The sequence below is a fragment of the Dendrobates tinctorius genome, unplaced genomic scaffold (genome assembly GCF_039654945.1).
Source record: "Dendrobates tinctorius isolate UK_male_01 unplaced genomic scaffold, ASM3965494v1 ptg000070l, whole genome shotgun sequence".
NCBI classification, from domain to species: Eukaryota; Metazoa; Chordata; class Amphibia; order Anura; family Dendrobatidae; genus Dendrobates; species Dendrobates tinctorius.
The window spans coordinates 912,675-940,000 of NW_027361738.1; positions in this window are offsets into that span (position 1 = coordinate 912,675).

Consider the following 27,326-nt stretch of genomic DNA (forward strand, 5'->3'; position numbering starts at 1 on the left):
TGCACACGGCTGGTAAGCGCAGACGACGCCATCATAAGCATGAGCATACCACTTATGCATCTGCTCATGCAAACTTTGATGCACATTAAGGATCAGGCGTCTGCAGAGGAGGAGGAACAGGAGGAGGAGGAGGAGGGAAGCCTTGATGACAGACAGCCATTGTCTGCTCAGGGAACTGTCCTGGACGAGGTGGAGGAAGAAGAGGAAGAGGAGGAGGATGAGGGGCATGATTATTTTGGGGAGGAGGATGCTTCTCGGGGGGCAAGTGAAAATGTTGGCTTGCCCAGGTCATGTACAGGGATTGTGCGTGACTGGAGGGATGTGGATTTGGCAGAAAGTGCTTCTCCACCCACCACTGTCAGTGCATCATTGACACCTGGAACATTGGCCCACATGTGTGATTATCTCTTGCGGATCCTAAAAAGGGACCCCCGCATTGTCAAAATTATGAAGGATGACGACTATTGGTTGGCCAGCATCCTCGATCCATGCTATAAAGGCAAATTACAGAACATCATGCCACAGGAGAACCTAGAGCTAAAATTGGCGAACAAACAAGCAACTCTGGTAAACCATTTGTAAGAGGCATTCCCAGCACACAGCAGCGGTGCAGGTTCTACCTCGAGCCGTACTGGGCCAAATGGAAGAGGTATTCGTGGTGCACACAGCTGAACTGGTGTTGGAGACAGGTGTTTCATGACCATGTTGTGGACTGATTTCTCGAGGACCGCTCACATGACTGTTAATACTGAATCGATTGCAACAGACAGGAGACAGCAGTTGTCAACTATGGTTCAAAATTAACTCTCCTCCACCATCGATGTTCTCCCTCACAATTCATTCCCCTTTGACTACTGGCCCTCTAAACTGGACACCTGGCCTGAATTGGCACAATATGCCTTACAGGAGCTCGCTTGCCCTGCTGGTAGTGTGCTATCAGAAAGAGTCTTCAGTGCTGCTGGATCAATCCTGACAGAAAGAAGGACCCGGCTGTTGACCCAAAATGTTGGTGATCTCACCTTCATTAAAATGAACCATGCCTGGGTTTCAAAGCATTTTGTACCACCTTCCCCTGATGACACATAGGTTGCCAGCAAAATGGCTCACTTTGTACTCCTCTTCCTTCGACTTCTGCAATTCCTCCATTTGCAGCTGCTGAACGTCCAGCCTACACCTCAACATATGCCAGTTTTTCCACCTCCCTAACTGGCCTGTACCCCCCCAGGGCCGACATCAGTACCTGGCGCACCCGGGCAAGTGTCGGGGCCCTGAGCAGGTGGGGGGCCCACTCGTGGGCGACGGCACTGGCTTAGGGCCCCTCACAGTACGCAAAAGTCTTTGAGGGTGGGGGCTCACTAGCCGTCACAGACACCGTCGTACTATGAGGGGCCCTGTGCCACTGCCGTTGCCCACGAGTGGGCCCCCCTGCTTGCTCAGGGCACCAGCACTTGCAATACTTACCTCTCCCTGCTCCACCGCTGTGACCTCTTCCGCGTTTCCTGACAGTGACATTCAGATCAGAGAGCGCAATGACTTCACGTCTGTACGCCCTCTGCCTGAACAGTCCAAGTGCAGAGAGCTGGAAGATAGTGATGCTGAGGAGTCTAGAGTAGAGCAGTGCCCAGCGATGAGAGGTATTTCATTTTTTTAATGTTTGGAGCAATATATGGGGAGAGCATTATACACTGGAGAATTATATATGGGGCCCATCATACACTTGAGCATCATATATATGGCCCATTATACACTGGAGCATCATATGGGGCCCATTATATATGGAGCATTATATGGGCCCATCATACACTGGAGCATTATAAATGGGGCCCATCATACACTTGAGCATCATAGATAGGGTCCATTATACACTGGAGCATCATATGGGCCCATCATACACTGGAGCATTATAAATGGGGCCCATCATACACTGGAGCATCATCCATGGGGCCCATCATACACCTGCGCATTATAAATGGGGCCCATTATATATGGAGCATTATACACTGTTTGCATAATTATTTTTTTATATCAGGTAATTTTTTATTAAACATTTTCAAAAATTGAAAAAACAGGTAGTCATATACAGGATATTTCCCAAATAGTGTATTACATAAACACAATAGAACCTCACAAAAATCCCTCCCAACTCACCCCCCACCCTCACCCGAAAAAACACCTCTCGTCTCTCCCGATGCATTTGATCTCTCACAGCTACAATTTTTGGGTTATATCCTCCTCAACGCTCTCATCCATGTTAAGCTAGGAGGTGCCAACCCGGGTGTGTCCAACCAAGGTGCCCACATATCTTCCCATTTCTTAGTTGTTCTTCTCTTTTGATACACATATTTTTCCATATCTATATTATTATTAACTGCATCAGTAACTTCCATGATTGTGGGTACGGAAGATCTCTTCCAGTGAGCCACCACCCTTTTACGAGCTTGATATAATATTCGTGAGACTGCCTGCTGGTGCTCCTCCGAAAGCGGCAAAGTCTCCACCTGCCCCAGAAGAGCCATTTTGGGGTCTAGTACCATTTGACATTGATAGACAGTAATAAGTAATAGACACCTCCCCAAAACCTACGTAACCGAGGCCAGTTCCAGGTCATGTGTATCAGATCCGCATTGGGCGTTCCACATTTCCAACAATCTGCCTCTCTAGCATAGCCCATTTTCAACAGCCATACAGGGGTTCGATAAACTCGATGAAACAAATAAAGATGCGACACTCTGCGCCTCGGTGACCGAGACTTTCGTGACTTCTTGCAATGCATTCTCCCATTCATCATCTGTTAAATCACCTACATCAACTTGCCACTTATTCTTCAGTGTCTCCAAACTTGCCACTCTCTTTTCCAACATGGTTGCATATATCATGGATATAATACCTCTTGATCCTCCTCCCATCACTACTCTATCCAACAGCAGAGTTTTAGCTAGATTACCTAGTGGAGAGAGTCACTGTTGTGCTTCACAAGCATGTCTCAGCTGGAGATATTGAAAAAATCTTTTATTAGGGATGGAAAATGTCTGTTTGAGATCCTCAAAAGAGCCAAACTCCCCTTCCAAATAAAGCTGTGATACTAGTTTAAGCCCTCTCCTCTCCCATAGCTCAAACCCTCTAATTTATTTAGCTCTGTACATGTCAAGTTTCTCCAGATCAGGGAATGCGCTGTGACTCCGTGTATACCTAATATTTCTTTGGCCATGTTCCATACCTTATCCATGCACTTCATTATCGGAGTATTGATAGCTTGAACCTGACGGAACTGCACTGAGTCTAGCGCCTGCACCAGTAAGTCCCTTCCCACTACGCATGTAAGCATACATCACGAGGAACTTCACATGAAGGAATTTTCCTCCCCCCATCCTCTGAAATGTTGCAACTGCGCTGCAAGATAATGCAGAAACGGGTCAGGAACCGCTAACCCCCCCAGTTCTTTAGATGTACGCAAAACCTCCAACCGAATTCTAGGAACACTCCTCTTCCAGATAAGCTCTCTAAATATTCTGTTTATCTGATAAAAGATTCGACCAGGAATCCAAATGGGCGCATTGTGGAGGGCATACAAAGCTTGTGGCATGAGAACCATTTTTACCAGGTTTGCCCTTCCCACCATACTCAGTGGTAACTTGCACCAGTCATTTATTTTTTTTTTAAATTTAGCAAGTAGCGGGGTAATATTTAAATGCTCAAAATCTTGTATATTATATCCAATATGAATACTGGAGAATTGGGCTGAAAAATGGCAAATGAGGTTTAACACGGATAAGTGTAAGGTTATGCACATGAGAAGGAGAAACAGATGCTACAATTACTTACTAAATGGGAAACTGCTTGGGAAATCAGACATGGAAAAAGACTTAGGCTACTTTCACACATCAGGTTTTCGGCGTCAGGCGCGATCCGGCGTCGTGCCGGAACGCCGGATCCGGCAAATGTTTTGTAAAACCTGATGTGCCGGATCCGGTATTCTGCCGGATCCGTCTTGTTCTTGACTGACAAAACCGGATCCGTCTCATCCGGTTCATCCGTTTTTCTATCCGTTTTTCGGATTACGCCGGATCCGGTTTTTAAAATTGACCCTTGAGGCCTTCCGAACGGGATTGGCTACTGGAAAACTATATATAGCGTGTTCCTACAGCCCTTCTTTGACAGGTTGTAGAGGAGAAAGTGCAGGTTGGAGAGAAGAGCAAGTTGGCGAAGATGGATGTTGTGATTGGAAATATTTTGAAGAATTTGGCGGATTTTATAGCGGAGGCGAATCGTTTGAGGGTGATTGTTCTGGAGAAGGAGAGAGCGAGACAGCAGCGCATCAGGCATCGTAGACGACGTTTGTGGATCCACCCCATCACAGCCAAGAGAATGACGCGTGGGGTCTATTCTACACTCTGCATGGACCTTCGACGAAACCCGGATAAATTTTTTGGATATGTTCGGATGAAAATGGAGAATTTTGATTACTTGGTGGAGCGCATTGCACACCTCATAAGAAAAGCGGACACCTATTGCCGCTTCTCTGTTTCACCCGCAGAGCGTCTGATGGTGACTTTAAGGTAAGCCACATTTATTGGATGTGATCGCATCAGAGCACACTTTCACTGCAATATTGTTGGTGGTAGTTTGTATCTCCAAGTGTTATAGCTGAGTTTTGGTATGTAATGCTATGATTTAAAACTAATTGATTGTTTTTTAATTCCCCACAGATTTCTTGCAACTGGAGAATCCCTTTCGTCACTGCATTTCCAGTACAGACTCGGGATTTCCACCATATCTGGAATAGTGAAGTACACATGCCGTGCACTGTGGGACTCCTTAGCTGAAGAGTTTTTACCAGAGCCCACAACAGAGAGGTGAATTGAAATTGCTGACAAGTTTCAACAGATATGTCAGTTTCCCAACTGCTTGGGCGCTGTGGACGGGAAACATATCCGCATTGTAAAGCCAGCCGGATCGGGATCGGAATATTTCAATTACAAGAAATATTTTTCAATTGTCCTCATGGCCATCACTGACGCGGAATACAAATTTATTGCTGTTGATATTGGGGCCTATGGCCGCTCCAATGACTCTCAAGTTTTCAAACTGTCTGCCATGGGGCGTAAACTGTTTGGAAACACCTTCCAGGTCCCACCACCTAGACCGCTGCCGCAAACATCTGGTCCACCTATGCCATTTGTCTGTGTAGGGGATGAAGCCTTCCAGCTGTCAGAACACCTTTTGAAACTGTACTCTAGCAGAGGATTGACAAGACCAAATCGCATTTTTAATTACCGCCTCACAAGAGCAAGAAGAATGGTTGAATGTACCTTTGGTATTCTGACAGCCAAATGGCGGGTCCTATTGACTGCGATCAACCTCAAGACAGAAACTGTTGACGAGGTGATCAAAGCTTGCGTGGTACTCCACAATTTTGTTATCTGCAAGGAACCCATTTCCATTGAGGACACCTCTGAAGAAACCACCTTGCAAGATTACCATGACATTACCACTAGAAGTTCTGTGACGGTTTCAGTAATGAGGGACAATTTTGCACTATACTTTATGTCACCTCAAGGCAGAGTACACTGGCAGGATGACAGAGTGTGAAAGATTTGTGCCCTAACCAAACTTGTGTACCTTCTGTACCAACAGTATATACCTTTGCCAACCAAAGTTGGCTATCTTGTCATGGTCTCTATTTTTAGCTTTAGGCCACAGGTGTGCACCTGGTTGTGTTTTATGCAAAGTATTTCACCTTTTAACAAAAGTTGTGTACATTGTTAGGAAATCACCAACAATAAACACAACTTTTTAGGTGAAATACTTTGCTTCAAACACAACCAGGAACACAACTGTGGCAAAAAGCTAAAATTTACCCACAGTTATATACCTGGTTTTGAATACCTTTTTACCTTTTAAATACCCTGTATTTAACCTTTTTTTTTAAACAGAAAGAAATGACAGACAACCAGTGTAAACAATAATTTAACTTTTATTTAAAATATTTTTTTTTTGTAAACTGTTTTTAAAGTTAAAAAAAACTTTTTTAATAAAGGTTTGAAACCAACTGGGCATTTTTATTACAAAACACATCATAAATCTGTGTAGTGTGGGGTGGAAATACTGCTGGAGGGGCTGCGGGACACTTCGACAATGGGAGTGTGGAGAGAGGACTGGGATCGTGGTGGGGAAGGAACAGTTAGAGGTGATGGTGTGGAAAAAGCTACAGAATGGGTGGACATGTGGGAGGCAGAAGAGGTGGTGGGCGGTGGAGTGGAGGGTTGGGCAGGGACTGTAGGAGCAGATGATGTTGATGGAAAGTTGTATGGGGAAGGAGTTTGGTACGGGGAAGGAGTTTGGTACGGGGAAGGAGTTTGGTACGGGGCAGGTTGCTGGAAGTGGGGAGATGTCTGGTACTGGGGAGGTTGCTGGTACTGGGCAGGTTGCTGGTATGTAATAGGAGGGGGAGGATGGAAAGTGGCTGGAGGGGGTGCAGATGTAATAGGAGGGGGAGGATGGAAAGTGGCTGGAGGGGGTGCAGGTGGAGGAACTACAGTGGTGGGAGGTGGAGGTTGGGAGGTAACCTGCTGTAGAGCACCGTGGCACGAATGCATTACATGCATCTGCTGGGTAGGAGATAGTGTTGCCATGCGCTCCACAACAGACCTGAAAAAGGTGTGGTTTGGCGAAGATCTTGCTTCTGAATGCATGGTTTGCAGAAGTGTCTTCACCTCCAGAATGCTGGAGTTGATCTGCTGAAAGCCTGCGGAGATTTGCTCTGACAAGACTTTTAGACAGTTCTGGAAAGATGCATTCAGATGCAAGAACTCTGGCGCATAACTCTTTTCCTGACCCCTCTGCCACTGCCGCCCAGTACCCGCAGGTGTACTAGAGGTGGCAGGGGCAGAAGGGTGGGGTAAAGGGAAAGCGATCTCCTCACCAGCAGCTTCATGTAATGTAGGCGGCCACGATGCTCCTGTGCTGGTGGATGGGACAGATGGGTCGAATGTGTGGGAAGGCTGGGAAGGTGCAGATGTACCGGGGCGGTCAAAGTGTCCCTCGGTGCCGGTCTCCTCAGGGATCGCCTCAGAAGGGTCCAATCGTGCAGGCTCCCGAGTGCTGCTCACCGTGCTGTGGAATAAAGAGAAAAAAAAACAATTAAAATAGTGACATGGTATGGCCCTGGCTGAAAAAAAAAAGTTACATCTAAACATTTTTTTGTCACATGTGGTGTGTAATATTTACCTTCTGGTGAGCATTGTCTCCCGGAGGAACGACAGGGCTCGTGCGTACTTGTACTTGCTCCTGCGTCCTCCAGATCCACTCGGGGCCCGCATCTCTTTATTGAACTCCTTCTTGAAACGATCCCTCACAGACCGCCACCGCTTCACAATTCTCTCCCCTGAAACGAGAAAGGACAAAGTGGTTAGTATACAACATCAGTGTTTCCCAAACTCCAGTCCTCATGGTCCCCAGGGGTCATGTTTTCAGGATTTCCAAAGTAAATAGAAATCCTGAACACATGATCCGTGGGGACCACGAGGACTGGAGTTCGGGAAACACTGGTTTAAATCAAGCAACCGGTACTGTATATACTTACGCTCTTTAATCTGGGCCCGAGCTTCGAGGTCCTCCCAGCGGTCCACAAGGAGCGAACAGATTTCCTCCCAGAGTCGTCGGGTAACGATAAGGTCAGCGTGGCGGCGGTCAGCCATATTCCAGAGCGGCTCCCTTTCTCTGACGAGATCGATGAGGTGGTCCACATCAATCCCTCCATCCTCACCGTCAGAGTCGGGAGCACGCTGTGAAGGCTGTTAAAGAAAAAGACAAAAATAACATAATTAGCCTCCACAAAAGAAATGAAATAAAAAGTGCAAAAAAAACAAAGCAAAAATATTTATACTTACACGCTGGTGACCGCAGCGTTGCTGTCGCCGACGACCCCGGGAGGCACTGCGAGGACCTCTTGGCCGAGCACCAGATTGGGAAGACTAGAGAAGAAAACAAAAAATGTTATGTCTTTGGATGTAGGCATTTGTTTGCTGTGTGTGGTCTGCAGAACATTGTTTTCTATGTGTTGTGTGTAGTGTGATGTTGTGTTTCTGCGTTTGATGCAAAAAACTTACCAATTGTGAGCCCACTCCAAGTGTCTGTCCACCTCTTCCTTCTTCTTCTGGGAGCTCCTCTTCATCTTGTGATTCCTGTTTTGAAATAAAAGGCAATGAATAGACATATATTACAGAGATGATGGATTTTGGAAATAAAAACTTACCGTCAAACGCTGACGATGCGAGGGAGGGCTCCCAGAAGAAGATGTGCTGTCTTCCTCATGGCCAGACTCCATGGCTGTGGGTGGTGTTCCTGCTGCTGCCGCCATTGCTGCTGCTGCTGCATCTATTGGGCGGCTGTTGAATAAAGAGAAACAAAGGGCCAATGAATATCTTGATATTCCATAGCCCTAGTTTGGAGGAATGGGGGATTTGATAATTACCGTCTCTCATCTGCTGCTGGACTCCCCTCCCGTTGTTCAGCATGCTGCTCCATTTGGGGTGGTGCTGATGGTGCTGCTGCAGATGTCTGCTGCCTTCTCCTGCTCCTGGTTCTTGGCTTGGGTGTCATGTTGGGTGTGGCTGAGGGTCCCACTGTCTTGCTTTTATATATGTCTTGTGGGCAGAGCTACTGAGCATGCTCAGACCAAAAAAACTGGATCCGGCCACCGGATCCGGCTGTCGCCGGATCAGGCGCATTGCGGCGCTCATAGGCTTTCATTGTATGAAAAAGCCGGACACGCCGGATCCGGCGTGTCCGGCTTTTTCGCCGGAGACAAAAAACGTTACAGTAGCCGTTTTTTCCAGACGCCGGATCGCGTCACATTGCCGGATCCGGCGAAAATCGGATGAAACGCATGGACATCCGGCTCGATCCGGCTCTAATGCAAGTCAATGGGGGGGGAAACCGGATCCGGCATTGCATTTCGCCGGATCCGGTTTTTGTCAAAAGCGCCGGATCGCGCCTGACGGCGAAAACCTGATGTGTGAAAGAGGCCTTAGGCATCTTAGTCAATAAGAAGCTAAATTGGAGTGCCCAGTAGAGTTGAGTGAAACGGGTCGAAAAATTTCAAAAGTCGCCAACTTTTGGCAAAGTCGGGTTTCATGAAACGAAACCCGACCCTAGGATGAGGTCGGCCACAAGGTCGGCGACTTAAGCGCCAAAGTCGCGTTTCAAAAGTTTGTTTTGCGCTCTTTTTCAGCCAATTAGGATCCACGGACACTGTGGGCAACGTGATGACATAGCCAGGGGTCACCACCATCTTTCAGAAGGGCATGCAAGTGATTGGCTTGCTTTGGTGGGTGTCACAGGGGGTATAAAAGGGCGTGCACACCGACCGCCATGTTACTCATTCTGATCTCAGAATAGGGAGAGCTGCTGCTGCTGATGATTTTGTAGGGAGAGTGTTAGGCAGGGAAGAAGACACCAAAAACTGCTTCTGCTGCTAGCGATTTTGCCTGTACAACACACCAGTCACTGTGTGTGCAGTGCAAGTGGAGGCTATATTTTGCTGGATCAGCGGTGTTGGTTGTTAGGCTGCCTTCTAAGGCTTCCTGACGGCTGCATTGCTGTTTACCCACTGCTCTGCAAACTGCTTTTTTAAAAGCCATCCCAATTTTTTTTTTGTCCTGGTGAGGTACTGAGCGTGCATTTTTTCACACCATACAGCGGTGACACTCCTCACACAGTACCGTGTAACAGCTGTTATCACAGCCACAGTGAAGCTATCTGTGTGTCACTCTGTAAGGATAAGTCAAGGACATGTTCCGTTCTTACAGACCTGCACCTTCTAGTTTTGTCTAGCTTTCAAACAGTTAAATATATTTGCTGTTTGATCACATTCAAAACTATAGAGAGACAGCATGTGTCAGTCCGTATACTTAAAAAACACGGAGCTTGACAATTTTACGTACACCGGACAGCCGTGTACGTGCACGCTCCTCTCTCAGTACCATGTAACGGCTGTTATCACGGCCACAGTGAAGCTATCTGTGTGTCGCTCTGTAAGGATAAGTCGAGGACATGTTCCGTTCTTACAGACCTGCACCTTCTAGTTTTGTCTAGCTTTCAAACAGTTAAATATATTTGCTGTTTGATCACATTCAAAACTATAGAGAGACAGCATGTGTCAGTCCGTATACTTAAAAAACATGGAGCTTGACAATTTTACGTACACCGGACAGCCGTGTACGTGCACGCTCCTCTCTCAGTACCATGTAACGGCTGTTATCACGGCCACAGTGAAGCTATCTGTGTGTCGCTCTGTAAGGATAAGTCGAGGACATGTTCCGTTCTTACAGACCTGCACCTTCTAGTTTTGTCTAGTTTTCAAACAGTTAAATATATTTGGTGTTTGATCACATTCAAAACTATAGAGAGACAGCGTGTGTCAGTCCGTATACTTAAAAAACATGGAGCTTGACAATTTTACGTACACCGGACAGCTGTCTACGTGCACGCTCCTCTCTCAGTACAGTGTAACGGCTGTTATCACGGCCACAGTGAAGCTATCTGTGTGTCGCTCTGTAAGGATAAGTCGAGGACATGTTCCGTTCTTACAGACCTGCACCTTCTAGTTTTGTCTAGCTTTCAAACAGTTAAATATATTTGCTGTTTGATCACATTCAAAACTATAGAGAGACAGCGTGTGTCAGTCCGTATACTTAAAAAACATGGAGCTTGACAATTTTACGTACACCGGACAGCCGTGTACGTGCACGCTCCTCTCTCAGTACCGTGTAACGGCTGTTATCACGGCCACAGTGAAGCTATCTGTGTGTTGCTCAGTAAGGATAAGTCGAGGACTTGTTCCGTTCTTACAGACCTACACTCTAGGGAGATTCCTATTCTGCCCAATTCTATATACACCTTGTAGTTTGTCATACACTAGCCAATTTCTGCCTGTGACATGTGACATAGCGCTGTGATATTCAGTAGGCCTCACACAATCCAAAAGTGTCCAGTGTCCACAAGTGTGTGCTGAAATTCAAAATCTCCGTTATCTTCTAGTGACATTTTTCACACCTGTGACATCAAGCCTGTGACATAGCGCTGTGATATTCAGTGGGCCTCACACAATCCAAAAGTGTCCATTGTCCACAAGTGTGTGCAGAAATTCAAAATCTCCGTTATCCTCTAGTGACATTTTTCACACCTGCGACATCGAGCCTGTAACATAGCGCTGTGATATTCAGTGGGCCTCATACAATCCAAAAGTGTCCAGTGTCCACAAGTGTGTGCTGAAATTCAAAATCTCCGTTATCCTCTAGTGACATTTTTCACACCTGCGACATCGAGCCTGTGACATAGCGCTGTGATATTCAGTGGGCCTCACACAATCCAAAAGTGTCCAGTGTCCACAAGTGTGTGCAGAAATTCAAAATCTCCGTTATCCTCTAGTGACATTTTTCACACCTGCGACATCGAGCCTGTGACATAGCGCTGTGATATTCAGTGGGCCTCACACAATCCAAAAGTGTCCAGTGTCCACAAGTGTGTGCAGAAATTCAAAATCTCCGTTATCCTCTAGTGACATTTTTCACACCTGCGACATCGAGCCTGTGACATAGCGCTGTGATATTCAGTGGGCCTCACACAATCCAAAAGTGTCCAGTGTCCACAAGTGTGTGCAGAAATTCAAAATCTCCGTTATCCTCTAGTGACATTTTTCACACCTGCGACATCGAGCCTGTGACATAGCACTGTGATATTCAGTGGGCCTCACACAATCCAAAAGTGTCCAGTGTCCACAAGTGTGTGCAGAAATTCAAAATCTCCCCTGTCCTATAGACACCTTGTACCTTGGTTTACATTACTATATAGTTTGTTTTATTTTTTCTACATTTCTACCAAAAATGAGGAAGGCTGGTGGAAGAGGCCGTGGAATTGGATGGGGGTTGGCAGCTGGTAATGATGGTGTTGGTGGTGGATCTGATGGTAGTGGCAAAAAAGCAAAATAGGACCGAATGCAGGAAGTGTTGAGCCTGCGTCATCGTCTGGCTCCACAAGGCCTCGAAGGCTTAGTTTTCTAGGAGTTGGCAAACCGCTTTTAAAGCCAGAGCTTCAGGAAAAAGTTTTGTCTTACATTGCTGACTCAGCCTCCAGCTCTATCGCCTCCTCTTCTGAAGTTGTAAAAAATAAAAGCACTGAGTCGTCATTGGAGGCTCATGTTCAAGAACCACACCTTTCCTTGTGTCCTTCACCCCAACCAAGATTGAAGGATGACGCAGGCCATACTACTGATTACTCCATGGAGCTGTTTTCACATACCATGCCTGGATTATCAAGTGAAATGGTGAATTACCCAGGCCAAGATGAATCTGACATGGAGTGCACTGATGCACAGCCACTGATAAATGATTCTGCTGGTACATTCAGTCAGAGCACTACATTGTCCTAGCAGTGTACAGAGCCAGATTCTGACCCTGATGAGACTCAGGTGCCCCTTCCCGCACACTATACCACCATACACGGTGACACAGAGGAAGGTGCACATGACATTGAAGAGGAGGTGATGGATGACCCAGTTGTTGACCCAGATTGGCATCCATTGGGGGAAGAGGGTGCTGCTTCCAATAGCTCAGATGAGGAGGAGCATCCACAGCAGACATCGACATTGCAACAGCTGTTATCTGGCAGGCCCGGAGCACTCCAAAGACAGGTTCCAAAAATCAAAAGAGTTGCTGGACAGCTTGTCCAGAGGGTCAAAATATCACAGCGTGCTAGGCCGCAAAATGTCTGCCAAAGTAGGAAGAGTGCAGTGTGGCACTTTTTTGAACAAAATCCTCATGATCAGGCCAAGGTTATCTGTAAGAAGTGCGCAAAGACCTTTAGCCGAGGGAAAAATCTGAAAAATTTGAATACCAGTTGCATGCTTAGACATTTAACCAGCATGCACTTGCAAGTGTGGACACAACACCAAACCTCAAGTACCACATGTGCAACTGATCACAAAGAAGTTAGTCAGCAGCGCTACATTGTTTCCCCCACTGTAAGCCCACCAGTTAGCACAGCAGCAAATGTTGAGGTGTCGTTGCAAGGCCACAGCAGTCAGGGAATCCCCCTGTTATATCAACGAAAGACTGAATCTAGGTCATCAGAAAGAACACCAACTCCATCACCATCATCAACCCTCTCTCAGTCCACCCTGTCCACCGCTACTTCCACCATATGCAGCTCTCAATCCAGCTCATCCTCCCAGACCCTATGAGTAGGTCAAGAAAGTACTCAGTCTCTCATCCGCATACACTGGGTTTGAACGCCCACATTGCCAAACTAATCTCGTTAGCGATGATACCCTATCGGTTGGTGGAAAGCGCAGCTTTCCGCGAACTCATGGCCTATGCAGTACCACGCTATGACCTACCTAGTCGCCACTTCTTCTCTCGCAAAGCCATCCCAGCCCTCCACCATCATGTGAAAGACCGCATTGTCCATGCACTCAAGCAGTCAGTGAGTGGAAAGGTGCACCTCACAACTGATGCATGGTCCAGTCGGCATGGCCAGGGCCGTTACGTGTCCATCACTGTGCACTGGGTTAATGTGGTGGATGCAGGGTCCACAGGGGACAGCGGTGGTGGGACAGTGCTGCCTAGCCCACGGTATAGGAAACAGTTGGCTGTAGGTGTTCGACCCTCCTCCAGAAGCGAAAGCTCGTCCACAGAGCGCAGTCGTACGAGCACTCCATCTGCAGCTGCCACTGTTGCACACGAGGTGTCCCCCTATCGAGCAGCTAGTGGAAAGCGTCAGCAGGCTGTGTTGCAGATGATGTGTTTGGGCGACAGACACACTGCCGAGGTGCTGGCCGAGTACTTTCAGCGACAAACTGAGTCATGGCTGGGCAGTGTACATCTTGAGGCAGGCAAGGTAGTTAGTGATAACGGCCGTAATTTTGTGGCAGCCATAGCCCTTTCAAAACTCAGCCACATACCTTGCTTGGCTCACACCTTGAACCTGGTGGTGCAGTGCTTCCTCAATAATTATCCGGAGCTAACAGCCCTGCTCCAGAAGGTGCGAAGACTGTGCGCGCACATCCGCCGGTTGCCTGTACACTCCATTCGTATGCAGAAGCTGCAGCGATTGCTCCACCTTCCCAACCACCGCCTCATTATCATTGCAACAAGGTGGAACTCCACCCTGCACATGGTTGAGCGGCTGTGCGAGCAGAGGCAGGCCATAATGCATTTGTGGGAGGATACACGGCCAGGCACTTTGAGAGCAGACATGGAGTTGACAGGTGTGCAGTGGTCGAAGCTGAAAGACCTCTGTAAAGTCCTTCAGTGTTTTGAGGAATGCACACGGCTGGTAAGCGCAGACGACGCCATCCTAAGCATGAGCATCCCACTTATGCATCTGCTCATGCAAACTTTGACGCACCTTAAGGAGCAGGCGTCTGCAGCCAATGTTGACGAGGAGGAAGAGGTGGAGGGAATCCTTGATGACATTCAGCCATTGTCTGCTCAGGGACCTCTCCTGGACGAGGTGGAGGAAGAAGCGGAGGAGGAGGATGATGATGGGGATGATTACTTAGGGGAGGAGGATGCATCTCGTGGGGCAAGTGAAAATGTTGGCTTGGCGTGGCAAGGTCTGTTACAGGGTTTGTGCGTGACTGGAGGGATGTGGATTTGCCAGAAAGTGCTCCTCCACCCAGCACTCGCAGTGCATCATTGACATCGGGAACATTGGCCCACATGTCAGATTATGCCTTGCAGATCCTAAAAAGGGACCCACGCATTGCCAAAATGATGAACGATGACGACTACTGGTTGGCCAGCATCCTGGATCCATGCTATAAAGGCAAATTACAAAACATCATGCCACAGGAGAACCTTGACCTAATATTGGCTACTAAAAAAGCAACTCTGGTTAACCGGTTGGTTGAGGCATTCCCAGCACACAGCAGCGGTGATGGTTCTCACACGAGCCGTACGGGCCGGGGGCAGTTTGGCAGAAGTGTTCGTGGTGCACACAGCAGAAGTGGCGTTGGAGACAGGGGTTTCATGACAATGTTGTGGACTGATTTTTCACGGACCGCTCACACAACTGGTAATACTGCATCGATGGAAAGTGACAGGAGACAGCAGTTGTCAACTATGGTTAACAACTACTTTTCCTCCCATATCGATGTTCTCCCGCACAGGTCATTCCCCTTTGACTATTGGGCCGCTAAACTGGACACCTGGCCTGAATTGGCACAATATGCCTTACAGGAGCTCGCTTGCCCAGATGCAAGTGTGCTATCGGAAAGAGTCTTCAGTGCAGCTGGATCAATCCTGACAGAAAAAAGGACCCGCCTGTCAACCCAAAATGTGGATGATCTAACCTTCATTAAAATGAACCATGCATGGGTTTCCAAGGATTTTGTCCCACCTTCCCTTGATGACACATAGGTTGCCAGAAAAATGGCTTGCTTTGGTCCTCCACCTATTCCGCGATCTTGACCTATTTCGCCTTTTGCAGCAGCGGAATGACCCACATCTACATATGCCACTTTGTAAACCTCCCTAAGTGGGCGCCCCCCGCCATGGCCGGGGTCACCACCTAGAGCACAAAACTGTGCGAGTGCCGTTGCTCTGGACAGGTGGGTAGGCCGACTCTTGGGCGCAGGCACTGGCATAGGGTCCCTCATAGTGCAATCAAGTGTCTCTGACAGTAGTGGTGCACACCCGCCGTCAGACACACCGCCGTACTATGAGGGGCCCAGTGCCAGTACCGACGCCCACGAGGGTACCCCCCTTGCTTGGGCAGGGCCCCAGCATTTGCAATGTTTACCTCTCCCTGCTCCTCCGCTGTGTAGTCTGGGCTGTCAAATCCTTCACTGGGACTGCCACTACAAATTGATTGAACTAAAAGATGATGATTAAGATGTAGCTATGCCCTGTCCTGCTGGCCGGGCTCTAGCTCCAGATGATCAGTGGCTTCCATTTCTTATGGACGTCGACTCACAATTACATGCAGTGGTGATTTATCATCAGCTTTCACAGTTTTCCTACTCATAAACGTGTGACATTCCGGCGCACATTTCAAAATGTGCCCTCTCATGTCAATCAAATAGAATCGCCTACGACCTGTGGCTTCTGTCTTTTGCACTCCAAAGTTACGTGACAGATCATGATAGCCAGTGAGCACCATGTTTACATCGCTCCCTGTGATAAAAAATCGCTCCCTGTGATAAAAATTGGATTGAGATGAGTAACAGTGATGGAATCAACGGAAGTGCGATACAGCAAGACTTTATTCACAAAAAAATGTTTTTCACTGTCTCAACACACAAATTAATTGAGGGTCAGCATCGCCTATGAGAATTGTGATGGAAGTTTTTCCCGTGAATAATAATTCCTAGATTTCTGCAATCAATAGCCTTTATGTCATTAATTGTATGCATCTCATTTCCTATTGCGGAGAGGCTGGACTGTATTACTGAGACAGAAATATATATGAAGATTTAAAAATAACACCAAAAGTATATAGTTGTGTACGCCTCAAATGCATTTCCTTTTTTCCACTTTTTAGATTGCTGTGTAATCCATACTGAGAACACGGAGATTTTACATGTTTAAACTATGCTATATATACCTGCTATCCAGTGATAAAGTACCCTTTCTCAACTTTGTACAATCTGGTCAAATCCATACTGGGCCTGAGAACATCTGAGTCTGCCTCCTGATCTATAGACATTTTTTTTTAATGTGTAAACTAGGCTACATATATATGTGTTATTCGGTGAAACTGTACCCTTTATCAACTTTCTACAATGTTGTTGAATCCATACTGGGCCTGAGAACGGCTGCCGAGCTGTTAAGCAAGCTACAGCACCTGTGGTTTGGACACGTAATTTTTTCAGGAATGACGGTTAGGCCTAACACCGGAATTGCGGTTGACCTGAACTTACTGGGAAATCATCGTTCGCGGGGAATAATCTGAATCCCAGATCCCCATCACTAACGGAGTTCAGCAGGTTATCTGCACCTGTAAGCGACAAAAGCTGGTCCTTTCAGTGTAGCGTGCATGCAGCCCCGGACATGTACTGGAATGCTAGACCTGTTATTGCTCGATCCCACGTGCCACAGCCTCGCGTATCCCTCTAGTAAGCTTGACGTGTACCGCGGGGCCATGCCGGAGTCTCGGTCGTTAACGGAATAAAGCTGAGAAATCGCTAGCACAACTACAAACTGACATACCACACCACACACAGAATCGACAAAGCTTGCAATCTGTCCATCTTTTCTGTAGCTTGTATGGTAGTGGTTTCCCGGGTGCAGTCCAATTAAGCCACAGGCTCCACTCCTGGTGGTGCTCTTTTGGACATTCCATTAAGGTTCAGCTTTGCAATCATACTGCCCCCGGAAACCAAAAACTTTGCCTTCAGGGACGCTGTTTGGAGGTTCGTGGGAATAACGCCGCCCGATCAGCAGTCGGCATATGGGTCGCCCTCCCAGGGCTGTGGGGTACTCGGTACCGGGCCGGTGTCAGTGGGATGTGTCACAGCAGCGGTGACCCGGATGGTGGCCCTGGGCACCCATGTAAATGGCGTGGTATAATGGTAAAGAGTTTATATAGATAGTTTGACGCCACCTGTGGTGTTCGGCAACATAGATGTTAGGCTGACGCTGCATGCAGATCCTCTGGGACTGATGTTGTTGTGCAGCAAAGATGGTGAAGCTCCCCACAGGTGGAGCTGGAGTCCCAGGGAAGTGTAGATGTAGTGATGGGGGAAAGGCACAGGCGGTGTAGGTGCTGGTACCCAGATGTAGCGGTGCTGGAATAACTGTAGGACACCAGAGCGTGCAGTTCCAAAGCTTTACTCACAGTCTGCAGTTTACACAGATGCCTGCCTCCGTGCTGTGTCCTCCGGGTGAGGACCTCTGCCAACCTCCGGGACCAGAATGGAAAGCTCCCTTCCAACACTCCGCCAACATGTACCTTCCTGAACGTCTCCTTTCTAGCGCTTGTGGGGGAAGCACTCACAGGACCGTGGTTCACTGAAACGCCTCCTGTCTAACAGATGTTCCTCAGACTTTACTTGTATGGCAGACAGCTGTAGCCTTTTCCTTCTTCCTTGCACACGTCGATGCTGGGGCCTCCGAGCCTTAGTTGGGTACAGAGCATTTATAGCTGCTACTTCCCCCGGTTTCTGCTGCAGGAACGTCAGTGTCCCTACAAACTCGGAGACCAGAATCGGGACCATGCGCTCCAGGTAGGAGTGAGCCTTAACTCTGCTCATCCTCCAGCTCCCCTTCTCACGTCCACACACTTCCCTGCACAGAGTGCCCTAACTTACCTCCTCCCGACAACAGAGAGCAGCTCCTCAGCAGTCAGGTTCAGAGGTTTCCCTGCTGGCCTGGAGTGGGAAATGTGTTGTGTGTTGGTTTCACTGCTAGAGAGATCCTTCGTTGCTCCCAAGCTTGACAACACACTCCCTAGGAGGAAGGCAATGCCACAGTGGCGACCGTACTCTTGGGGACGCCACAAGAGCACTGAGGCCCAGCCACTGCTGGATGATGCTGCTGGTACATTGACCCAGACCACTACATTCCCCTCGCACTCTACACAGCCAGAATCTGACCCAGAGGAAACTCAGGTTCCCCTTCCTGCATACTATACCACCTTACACGGTGACAAAGAGGAAGGTACAGATGAAAGTGCAGGTTCCTTGAGCAGGTGGGGGGCATACTCATGGGCGATGGCACTGGCACAGGGCACCGCATAGTACGCAAAAGTGTTTCTGCCGGTGGGAGGGCCTAAACAGCCAAGTGCAGTGAGATGGAAGATGGGGATGACAAGGAGTTCAGAGTAGTGCAGGGATTCCCTAGCAAGGAGACTTATGTCATTGTTTTCAATGTTGGGACAGCAATTTTTGGAGAGCACTATACTCTGGTGAATGATATATGGGGCCCACCATACACTGGAGCATTCCAAAGGTGGACATCAGACACTGGAGCAGCATTTACAGGGCCCATTATACACTAGAGCAATAGAAATGGGGCCCATTATATATGGAGCATTATTTGGGCCCATAAGACAGTGGAGCTTCATCCATTGGGACCAACATATACTATAGCATTATGTGGAGCTCATCATACATGGTTTGAAACATTATATGGGAATAATGATTCCGTATGGAGAAATATATGGGCCTCATTACTCTGTATAGCGCACTAAGCGCTGGCCATAATACTGTATGGAGTTATATACTGTCCGTTTTTGGAGGTATTGGAGAATTTAAAATGGATATCAGTCATGAGATGTAAGAAGTGAAGTATTTTTCATTGTACTATACTGCTATTTCTCTGCCGTATCGGAGCATCATGAGTTGTGGTATGTGTTAAAGGGGCGCTCTTTGGCCCTGGGCCCACGAAAACCTGGAGCCAGCCCTCCCCCCCACAACTGTAGCCAAATAACCCCCATTTTTCAGTGCATAACTAGTATTATGAAGTTAATTAAGGTTGACAAGCTTCAGTAACAAGAATTTATGCTTTTGGCATTCAAATGGGCACTGTTGGTGTGTTTCCTGTCCTCCTCTCACTGTCGACTTTAATTCTCCATTGACTTACATTGGGTTTCGTGTTTCGGGACGACCCCGACTTTTCCCTAAAGTCGGCCGATTTTGCTCGACCCGACTTTTGGAAAAGTTGGGTTTCATGAAACGAAACTCGACCCTTAAAAACCAAAAGTCGCTCAACACTAGTGCCCAGTGTCAGGCAGCTGCCACCAAAGCAAATAGGGTCATGGGATGCATTAGAAGAGGTCTGGGGACACGAGATGAAAACATAATTCTCCCTCTGTACAAATCACTCGTCAGACCACCCTTGGAGTATTGTGTGTAATTTTGGACGCCGGTGCTCAAGAAAGACATTACTGAACTTGAAAGGGTTCAAAGGCGGGCTACTAAAATGATAAATGGAGTTGGTTCACTACAAAACCGAGAAAGGTTATCAAAATTAGGCCTATTTACTCTAGAAAAGAGAAGACTTACTGGAGACCTAATATATATGTGCAAGTATATCAGAGGGCAATACAGAGATCTCTCCAATGAACTGTTTGTACCAAGGACTGTGACAAGAACAAGGGGGCATTCTCTTCGTTTGGAGGAAAGACAATTTCTACACCAGCATAGAAGAGCGTTCTTCACGGTAAGAGCAGTGAGGCTCTGGAATTCTCTTCCTGAGGAAGTGGTGATGGCCAACTCACTGAATGAATTTAAGAAAGGAATGGATGTTTTTCTTGTGATTAACAGTATAGAAGGTTACGAATAACATAATATTATAGGTAGATGGTTGACCCAACTTAGGGGAAGGAATTTTTTTCCCTATGGAGAAAATTTGCTTCTACTCTGTGGGTTTTTTGCCTTCCCCTGGATCAACAATGCAGAACAGCTGCACTAAAAATAGGCTTAACTAGATGGACATAAGGTCTTCCTTCAGCCTTCAAAACTATGTTACTATGTTACTATGAATTCCCAATTATTTAAACTCTTTGACTACATTTAATCGTCCGGCCAATTCCAAGGAGTTCTCGGGAGCATCTCCCACCGGCATAATTGAAGATTTCTCCCAGTTAATACATAAACCAGAGATCACTGCGAAGGATCCAAAGACTTACATTGCCACCCTCAGAGAAGATGGCCACTCTCCCAAAAACAAGAGCATGTCATCAGCATACAACACTATTTTTTCTTGCAAAGACTCATACCCAAACCCCTTAATTTCAGGTGTCGCCCGAATTACTACTGCCAAGGGCTCAATGCCAGATCAAACAGTAGGGGAGACAGGGGGCACCCCTGTCTGGTCCCTATGTATAAGTTAATTGTATTTGAGATCTCCCCATTAATTCTAATTTTGGCCTCTGGACTCGAATTCAGCAGCTGTATCCAGGCAATAAAATTTTTACAGAAACCCATCTTGGCTAATATAGCCCAGAGATATGGGTATTCGACGCAGTCAAATGCTTTAGCAGCATCCAAAAATGCAACAGCCCTAGGTTCCTATCCCTTAGATGGGATCTGTAAATTTAGATACAACCGCCTGATATTAATCGCAGTTGATTTCTCTGGCATAAAACCGGTTTGATCTGGATGAATAATACTAGATATTACTCCAGACAGCCGCATCGCCAGAATCTTTGCAAAAATCTTGACATCAATGTTTAAAAGGGAGATAGGCCTGTATGACTCTGGAAGACAAGGATCCTTATCAGCCTTGGGGATCACCACTATGATTGCTTCATTCAAGGACCGGGGCAAGTGCCCATCTTCCCTAGCTGCCTCAAACACCTTCAACAGCTGTGGAAGCATTATATTTGAGTACTGCTTATATACCTCCACAGGCAGCCCATCAGACCCCGGTGTCTTATTCCCTGCCATAGAATCTAGAGCAGTGATGGTGAACCTTGGCACTCCAGCTGTTGGAGAACTACAACTCCCAGCATGCCTCAACTGCTGCCTCAACTGCTGCAGGTTGCAAGGGCATGCTGGGAGTTGTAGTTTTACAACAGCTGGAGTGCCAAGGTTAGCCATCACTGATCTAGAGCCTCCTCTAATTCCTCCAGAGTAATTGGTGCCTCCAGCCCAACAGCTTCCGATTCTGACAGAGTAGGCAGACCAGCAGTCCCCAAAAAGCTACTGAGCAACTCGTCAGAGAACCCGCCCTGCGAATTATATAATGTCTCAAAAACTCGCTAAAAGTTGCTAGAATTGCCCCAGAAGATCTTTCTAGTTCCCCATTTTTGTTTTTTTATCTCCGCTACCATTGCAGGGCCAGATTGAGTCTTGATCAGGGTAGCTAGTAGATGTCCAGTTCCCTCCCCCTCCCCGAAATAGACCTGCCGCCGGAAGTATCGTTTATCTGCAGCTTTTGAAAGCTTATGTTGGGTTGATTGTTTTTCCCCATCTTTTAATGCGTTAAAATGTATATCCGACAGAGTTTTCAAATATTGCAATTCTGCAGAGATAGCTTCCTTCTGTAAAAGTTCCTCATATTCTCTAGACTTAGTTCTAACTCTATTCACTTCCGAGATCAACAGTCCTCTCAGATAAGCTTTAGACGCATCCCATATTATTTCCCTGGGGGCTGTACCCTCATTAATAGCAAAAAATTATTTTAGCAATCAGGGATCCTAGCATCTGCTTGAATAATAGGTAACCAGAATGCGTTAAACGACCATGGTGCCCGTTCCCCTCTCCCACCATTTTCCCAATTAAATGTCGCCATAACAGGGGAGTGATCTGACAAGGCTCTAGGTTGATATTTGTTTGCATAATTATTACTAGGCAAGTTGTATTTGAGAGGATTCTTTTTATTATTGAACAACAACTATGTTCTCAATCAACCGAAAAGACTCATAAATATCAAAGCTTAATATTTTTGGAAGTTGGAGTGGGTTTTTTTTAGATTTGGCTATCTCAGGAGGATATCTGTTTGTGCAGGTAACTATTACTGTGCAGTATATACCCATCTCACTTGTTTGTTTTCACCAGGTAAACCAATATAACAACACAAAATGTAGAAATAAACATTTCTGACATTCAAAACAAAAAAAAAGTGACCAACATAGCCACCTTTCTTTACGATGACACTCAAAAGCCTTCCATCCATACATTCTGTCAGTTGCTTGATCTGTTTACGATCAACATTGCGTGCAGCAGTCACCACAGCCTCCCTGACACTGTTCCCAGAGGTGTAATGTTTTGACTCCCTGTAGATCTCACATTTTATGAGGGACCACAGGTTTTCTATGGGGTTCAGATTAGGTGAACAAGGGGGCCATGTCATTATTTTTTCTTCTTTTAGACCTTTACTGGGCAGCCACGCTGTGGAGTATTTGGATGCATGTGATGGAGCATTGGCCTGCATGAAAATCATGATTTTCTTGAACAATGCTGACTTCTTCCTGTACCACTGGTTGAAGAAGGTGTCTTCCAGAAACTAGCAGTAGGTCTGGGAGTTGAGCTTCACTCCATCCTCAACCCGAATAGGTCCCACAAGTTTATCTTTGATGATACCAGCCCATACCAGTACCCCACCTCCACCTTGCTGGCGTCTGAGTCAGAGTGGAGCTCTACAGCATTTACTGATCCAGCCTCGGGCCCATCCATCTGGCCCATCAAGAGTCACTCTCATTTCATCAGTCCATAAAACCTTACAAAAAACTGTCTTAACATATTTCTTGGCCCAGTCTTCACATTTCATCTTATGTTTCTTGTTCAAAGGTGGTCGTTTTCCTGCCTTCCTTACCTTGGTCATGTCCCAGAGTATGGAACACCTTGTGCTTTTTGATACTCCAGTAACGTTGCAGTTCTGAAATATGGCAAAACTGGTGGCAAATGGCATCTTGGCAGCTTCACGCTTGATTTTCCTCAATTCATGGACAGTTATTTTGAGCATTTTTTTAATAAAAACGCTTTTTGTGACCCTGTTGGCTATTTGCCATGAAATGCCTGATTGTTCAGTGATCACGCTTCAAAAGTTTGGCAATTTCAAGACTGCTGCATCCCTCTGCGAGACATCTCACAATTTTTGACTTTTCAGAGTCCGTCAAATCTCTCTTCTGACCCATTTTGCCAAAGGAAAGGAAGTTACCTAATAATTAAGCACACCTTATATAGGGTGTTTATGTCATTAGACCACACCCCTCCTCATTACAGAGATGCAAATCACCTGATTTACATAATTGACAGTTGGCTTTCAAGCCTATATAGCTTGGAGTAGGACAATATGTATGAAAAGGATGATGTGATCAAAATACTCATTTGCCTTATAATTCTGCACACAGTATATAGGCCCATCATACACTGGAGCATCATCCATGGGGCCCTTCATATACTGGAGCATCATATGGGGCCCATCATATGCTAGAGCATCATATGGGGCCCATTATATATGGAGCATAATATAGGCCCATCATACAATGGAGCATCATCCATGGGGCCCATCATATACTGGAGCATCATATGGGGCCCATTATATATGGAGCATAATATAGGCCCATCATGCTATGGGGGATCATCCATGGGGCCCATCATATACTAGAGCATCATATGGGGCCCATTATATATGGAGCAATATATAGGCCCATCATACAATGGAGAATCATCCATGGTGCCCATCATATACTGGAGCATCATATGGGGTTCATTATTTATGGGGCTGGAGCCCATTCTGTATGGAGCAATATATGGGGCCCATCATATACTGTATGGAGCTTTATATGCGACTCATTATACTGTATGGAGCAATATGTGGGGCGCATTCTATTCTATGGGGACCGTCCTATACTGTATGGCACATTATATGGGGACCATCATAAACTGTAGCATTATGTGGAGCTCATCATATACTGTATGGAACATTATATGGGAGTAATTATTCTGTATGGAGCATTATATGGGGCTCATTATTCTGTATGGTGCACTATGTGGTGGACATAATACTGTATGGAGGAATATACTTTTTGCGCTATTGTAGAATTTAAAATAGATATCAGTCATGTAATGTAAGAAGTGAAGTATTTCTCATTGCACTATACCAATATTTCTCTGCTGTATTGGAGCATCATGAATTGTGGTATGTGTTAAAGGGGCCCACTGACACTCTTTCACCCGGGGCACACGAAAACCTGGCGCCAGCCCTACCCCCCCACAACTTTAGTCAAATAACCCCCAGTTTTCAATGCGTAACTATTATTATAAAGTAAATTAAGCTTGACAAGCTTAAGTAATAAGAATTGATGTCGTTGGCATTGAAATGGGCACTGTAGGTGTGTTTACTGTCCTCCTCTCCCTGACGACTTTGCTTCCCCATTGACTTGCATTGGGTTTCGTGTTTCAGTCGGACCTCCGACTTTTCCGGATAGTCGGCCCATTTCGTTCGACTCGACTTTTGAGAAAGTCGGGTTTCATGAAACCCGACTTGACCCTAAACAAGGCAAAGTCGCTCATCTCTACTCAAAAATATTTCTCGGATCCGTACATTCCTCAACCAAGAATCTGCAAAAACCCTAATCCATGCCCTCTTCATCTCCCACCTTGACTACTGCAACCTCCTGCTCTATGGCCTCCCCGCTAACACTCTCGCACCCCTCCAATCTATTCTAAACTCCGCTGCCTGACTAATCCACCTGTCTCCCTGCTATTCCCCAGCCTCCCTCCTCTGTCAATCCCTGCACTGGCTCCGTATTACCCAAAGGCTCCAGCTCAAAACCCTAACCATGATATACAAAGCCATCCACAACCTGTGCCCTCCATACATCTGTGACCTCGTCTCCGGGTACTTACTTGTACGCAACATCCGATCCTCACAAGATCTTCTCGACTCCCCTCTTATCTCCTCTTCCCACAAACGCATACAAGATTTCTCCGGTGGATCCGCCCTACTCTGGAACTCTATCACAACATATCAGACTCTCACCTACCGTGGAAACCTTCAAAAGGAACCTGAAGACCTACCTCTTCCAACACACCTACAACCTGCAGTAACCACCGATCCACCAAACCACTGCTTGACCAGCTCGGCCCTCACCTATTGTATCCTCACCCAGCCCTTGTAGATTGTGAGCCCTCATGGGCAGGGTCCTCTCTCCTCCTGTACCAGTTGTGACCTGTGTTGTTTAAGATTACTGTACTGCTACATCGAATAGCTTAATCAGTCCTCACCTCTCCAAAAACGCAGGGGGGTATTACCTTTCCAGACGTCTGGAGATATAACTTGGCCGTGCACCTTAGAAGGATACCAGCTTGGGCCTCCTTGCGGGCTTATAGCAAATGGGTAGAAATCGATAAACTTTGGATGGCTCCAGCGCATCCCAATTCATTGTTATGGAGAGATGGGAGTACATGCCCCTCAGTTCCTCTGCTGGGCTCTATGGCATTTACAATGAAAATTTGGAGGATAAGCAACAGGGCCTTTCCATTGATCTCCCCCAGGTCCCCATATTATCTCCTTCTTTTTTACACTCTCCATACTTTATAGTATTCCTGCAGCTATGACAGAACCATGGCTTCAAGCACAATTATTTTATTACGCAGATATTTTAGACCCCTTTAACATAAATATTCTTCCTTTCCAGACTCTTAGAGAGCGGTTTAATCTCCCACTTAGGACCTACTTCTCATACTTACAAATTCGCCACCTGGCCTTATCTTTATATAAAAACACAATGTTCTCTACCCCCACTCCCTTTGAACGACTCTGTAAAGGGAACCCCTCTACAAAGGGTTTGATCACAGACTTTTATAATATACTGCTCACTCTGCCATTAGACCCCCTCCTAAACATACTTACATGATTAAGTGGGAGAGATACCTGGGGAGGGAACTTCTGCTTCCTATATGGCAGGTCATATTGTCAAAGGCAGCTAAATCATCACCATGCACAATACAGAAGGAAAATCAGTACAAGATACTGATGTATTGATATCATACGCAGGAGGTTTTACATAATATTTACCCTGCCATGTCAGATAGATGCTGGAGATGCCTGGGGGCAGAGGGCTCATTGCCACATATATTCTGGGATTGCCAGACTATACCCCCCTTCTGGAAGAGAGTACAGGGGTTGATTTCTTAGGTGTTGGCTGTAGAGATACCTCTGGATCCTGTGGCTTATTTACTTAATGATCCACCCGTATCTATGAGCAAGGGTCCAGCCAGGCTGCTCCTCCATATCCTAACATCGTCAAAGTGTCTAATAGCCTCATTCTGGAAGAAAAGATCAGCTCCTTCCATGAAAAAACTCAGCTTGAAGATTAAAGAAATGAAGACATATGGAGATTCTTACGGCTTGCATTAATAATGAACTTGATTTGTTCAACCCCTTCATGACCCAGTCTATTTTGACCTTAATGACCAGGCCATTTTTTGCAATTCTGACCAGTGTCCCTTTATGAGGTAATAACTCAAGAACGCTTCAACGGATCCTTGCGATTCTGAGATTGTATTTTGTGACATATTGGGCTTCATGATAGTGGTAAATTTAGGTTGATAATTTTTGCGTTTATTTGTGAAAAAACGGAAATTTGGTGAAAATTTTGAAAATTTCGCAATTTTCATATTTTGAATTTTTATTCTGTTAAACCGGAGAGTTATGTGACACGAAATAGTTAATAAATAACATTTCCCACATGTTTACTTTACATCAGCACAATTTTTTTGGAAACAAAATTTTGTTTTGTTAGGAAGTTATAAGGGTTAAAAGTTGACCAGCGATTTCTCATTTTTACAACAAAATTTACAAAACCATTTTTTTAGGGGCCACCTCACATTTGAAGTCACTTTGAGGGGTCTATATGGCAGAAAATACCCA